The sequence below is a fragment of the Vombatus ursinus genome, unplaced genomic scaffold, assembly GCF_900497805.2.
Source record: "Vombatus ursinus unplaced genomic scaffold, bare-nosed wombat genome assembly UNPS02014830.1, whole genome shotgun sequence".
NCBI classification, from domain to species: Eukaryota; Metazoa; Chordata; class Mammalia; order Diprotodontia; family Vombatidae; genus Vombatus; species Vombatus ursinus.
The window spans coordinates 33996640-34001820 of NW_020954608.1; positions in this window are offsets into that span (position 1 = coordinate 33996640).

A 5181-nucleotide genomic window follows, 5' to 3' on the forward strand; every position below is an offset into this window, starting at 1 on the left:
TGCCTTCCTGGCCACTTCACCCCTGCATGGCTACCTTTCCTCTCTGGCCTTGTCTCTACTTATCCTTTATGTGTTGTTTCCTCCCTGTAGAATATCAGCCCTTACTGGGTAGGGATTCTTTTTTTTTCATTTTATTTCTAATCTTAGAACTTAACACAGTGCCTGAAACATGGCAAATGCTTAATAAGTGCTCTATCTATCTATCTATCTATCTATTTATCTGTATCTATCTATCATAATGGTTATGACTGTCTTCTACCTTGACACATAGTCGTTGTCCCCGAAAAAGGCAAGTGAGAGAGGGTCATGTATAAGAGGACCAAGAGAAATATGTTGAGATGTAACCATTTCTTATCCTATTTGTTGTTTTCATTGGTCAGCTATTCCTGACCTGGACCTTCAGCTATTGTCCTTTCTGCCTCTGGCAAAATAACCTCTTTGTACCTACTTCTGTGGTGCCTGAGATCTCAGTAACCAGTACAAGCTGTTCTTTTTTGCAGGTCGGCTGTGACCCTTGCCTGTGCTCAGACTTCTAAGGGTTACAGAGAATATTGAGATTCAGGACAAATTCTAGAACCACCAGGACTTTGTTCTCATTGAGTGTTATGCGTTTCTTCATGTACAGGCAAGTGCACGTGTAAATGGTGGCCATCCATCAGATGCTGGAGGGAAAGCTGCTTCTAATAACCCCAACATTACGAACTTAGAAAATTGTTTGACCCTGTGTACTGAGTATGTATTTTCCTTCCACATCCTGAATAAGGGTACCTTTGCAATGGAGGGTATTATTGATACTTGTTGTCATAGACTAAAAGTATAATTAAGGTGAGGTGAGCAAGACAGATGATACATGATGAGAGAAGATGAGACACAAGTTAGTGATGCCAGATGAAAAGGCTTGTAATTTAAAAATCAATTATACTCATAAAAATCATTAAGTAACAAAGAGACTTTCCTATTCACTCCCTACTTCCTGATTCTTTACGTGTATTCAAAACCTCCCTGTACTCTAGCTCCTTCTCTATCCTTGCTGATGCAAAATAAACTTTTTCACAGGTTTGGAATTAGGTGGAACATCATTGGTGCCATCTTCCCTGGGTACTAGAGACAGCTGGCATTTTAATAGCTCTGGTGTTTTAGAGGTAGCTAGGTGACACAGTCAAGACTGCTCTGGAAATGGAGTGAAGAAGACCTGAATTCAAATCTGTTCTTAGTTACTTACTAGATGTGTGACTATGGGCAGCTTGTTTAACTTCTCTGTGCCTCTGTGCCTATGTTTCCTCATCTGTAAAATGAAGATAATAATAGCACCTGCCTTTGCAGAGCTGTTATGAGGATAAAATAAAATAATATTGATAAACTTTGAGAACCTTAAGATGTTATATAAATGTTAGATGATATTATATGGCACCTCCATAGTTTACACATGCCTGTCCCTATAGCAGCTCTTTGATACAGGAGGGGTAGACATATCTCTTCAATATTTCAATGGTCTATAATACTGGGATAAGTATTTTCCACCTAATTCATTGCAGATTAAATTCCTGGTATAATTTAGTAAAATTTCTTCAGCAGTTGCTATGGAGAAAAAGTTCATTGCTTTTTAGCCAACTGGCTCATAAGCCTCTAGGAACTTAGCAAGGTTGGTCCTTGAACAACAGACAAATAACCCATCACTGGGTTCATAGTAAATACTTTCAGAGATCATAGATTTTAGAGGTAGAGAGGACATTAGATGTAATCAAGTATAATGCTGTCATTCTAAAGATAAGAAAATTAAGGCCTTGGGGGATTAAATAACTTGCCCTGGGTCACATGGGTTGCAAGAGCCTGAAATTGGAAATGAAATGGGAGGTTGTTCACCATCAGTCCTGCATCCTAACTACTGCACCACGCTGCCTCTCATTACATGACTCTTCCCAGTTTGTTAGCATCTGCCACAGGTTGGACTTGCATAGCCTTTAAGAACTTAGGGTCCCTCTTACAACAAAAGATGGACACTTAATTAGCATGGTACAGTGGATAGAGCATTGGACCTGGATTCAGAAAGACCTGAGTTCTAATCCAACTTCAGATACTTCCTAGCTGTGTGACCTTGGGCCATTCACATAACTTATCTTTGCCTCAGTTTCCTCATCTATGAAATGGGGATGAAAATAATAGTAAGAATATTGTGAGAACAAAATGAGATGACTATGAAGTGCTTTGCAAACCTTTAAGCACTATATAAATATTACCTATTATTATCCATATTTTACAGGGAAAAATGAATTAATTTGTCTACAATTATAGGGCTAAGAAGTCACAGAATGAACTCCTGTACAGGTCTTCTAACTTCAAATGATGTTTCAAATGCAGCAGAATGTTTTAATAGTGGTTAATGGTGAGGATCTCTGGTTATCACATGGTATCTCAAAGGGGTCAGGAGTTTGGTGATGATCTCCATTGTAATCAGTTATTACGGGACTAGAATTGCTTCATTCACTTGGATTCTTAGAAATGTCCAAGGGCAGCTTGTGATTACCATGACTTCTTGGAAGTGCTTCATTCTGTGGAATCATTAACTCCAGAATTTTGCAGTTTAGATGAACACACACACACACACACACACACACACACACACACACACACACACACTATATTTATATATGGCTTATAACATGAATTTTCCTTGATTATTCATTTATCTTATATGTCCTTTGATTCATCCTATGCACTATGTAATGTGCCTATAATGGAGGAATGGGGTATAACAGAAAAAGAAAATGACAAATGTTGGAGGAAATGTGAAAAATTGGGACATCAATGCACTGTTGGTGGAGTTGTGAATTGATCCAAACATTCTGGAGAGTAATTTGGAACTATGCCCAAAAAACCATAAAACTTCTCATATCCTTGGACCCAACAATAGCACTACTAGGTCATATCCCAAAGAGATTTTTTTCAAAAGGAAAAGGACCTACATGTGCCAAAATATTTATAGCAGCTCTTTTGTGGTGACAAAGAATTAGAAATTGAGGGGATGCCCATCAATTGAGGAATGGCTGAGTAAGTTGTGGTATATGATTGGTATGATGTGGTATATGTGGAATACTATTGTGCTATTTAAAAAAATGATGAGCAGGATGCTTTCAGGAAAACCTGGGAAGACTTATATGAATTGATACAAATTGAAGTGAGCAGAACCAGGAGAATATTATACATAGTAATAGCAAAACTGCAAGGTATTCTCAGCAATAAAATGACTTAAATCGGTTCCTAAGGACTCATAATGAAAAATGCTATGCACCTCCAGAGAAAGAACTGATGGAGTGTGAATGTAGATTGAAGCAAACTTTTTTAAGCTTTCTTTTGGTCTGTGTTTTCTTTTACAATATGACTAATATGGAAATATATTTCATGTGACTGTACATGTATAATATATCAAACTGCTTGCTTCTCAATGAGAGGAGAGGAGAAAGAGGGAGAGAGAGGATTTGTAACTCAATTTTTTTTAAATGAATGTTAAAATATTTTACATGTAATTAGAAAAATAAATATTTTAAAATATATATGTATAAAATGCACATATACACATTCATATATATGTATGTGTATATACACATAAAATTATTTAACTTGAAAAGGCTATAAGTTAAGATGAAAGTGGAGGGACAGTTGGTGTGTGATATTTTGTTTGCAGATGATTGTGCAATGATTGATCAACGCAGCCTCTGAGGCTTAGATGCAACAAAGTAATAGATTGATTCTCTGTTGTTTGTTCTAATTTTGACCCAACAATTAACACCATTAGTTACAGCAAATGGAGAAATTTTGAATGACGTGAATAAGTTCACATAGTACACTTTCCAGTTATGTACCCATAGATAATGTGGTTGGTGCACAGTTTGCCAGAGCTAGCTCAGTATTCCCAAGGAAAACGTGATAGAAGAGGTATTAGACTGACTACCAAACTGAAGGTCAACGGAGCCATTATGCAGACCTCATTCTTGTACGCCTGTGAAACCTGGACAGTATACCAGTGCCAGGCCAGGAAACTGAATTGCTTCCATTTGAATTGTCTTAGGAAGATTATGAAGGTCACCTGGCAAAATAAGGTACTGGACAGTGAAGTCCTTTCTTGGGCTGAATTGCCAAGCATTCAAACTCTATTATAGAGAGCACAACTCCGATGACCTGGCCACATTGTTCGAATGTCAAACATATCTTTGCCTAAAAAAACTATTTTATAGAGAACTTACGCAAGGAAGTAACTCACACGGTGGTCAGAAGAAGTGATCCAAGGACACTCTCAAAGTCTCTCTGAAGAATTTCGAATCAATTGTGAAATGTGGAAGACACTGGCACAGGACCACCCAGCATGGCATGCCCATATCAAAGAAGTCGCTGCGCTCTACAAATGAAGCAGAATTGCAGTAGCTCAAAAGAAATGTGAAATGCACAAATTTAGAGATATCTTCACTTCAAATGTTCATACAGACTATTCATGCTAGTCCTGTGGAAGAGCCTTCTGAGCTTGTATTGTCATAATCAGCTACAGTCGGACGCGCTATCCTTTGACCCTAACATAGTGATGTCATTTTGGTCTTCTTCCAGAACAAAGGTCAACCAAACTATACACACACACATACATATATGTGTATATACATATACACACATACATACATACACACACATACATATGTGTGAATATAACTACAATCATGTCAAACACAGACACATACAAATCATAAATATGGATGTTATATATATGAATATATTACACATACATGTGTGTTTATGTGTATGGTCAATTTTGATATGAATATAGTAGAGTAGAAACTATACAGTTTATATGATCCACAGGTTCAAGGAACTCTCAGAGGGCACACTTGTCATTTATAGTTATTTTAATGGCCACCAATTTTGTGCGTATCACAAAATGTTTCCCTTCCTATTCCTACCCACCCTTTGCTCCCCAATAGTGTTACATGAGATAATGCATGGGATGAGTCAAAAGACAAGTAGAGTAAGTGAAATAATCAAGAGAAATATATGTCATAATCCATTGAACAACAATTTGAAAAGTGACAAAAATTGATAATTAGCCATCATATCTATCTATGTATCTATGTATCCATCCATCCATCTATCTATCTATCTATCTATCTATCTATCTATCTATCTATCTATCTATCTATC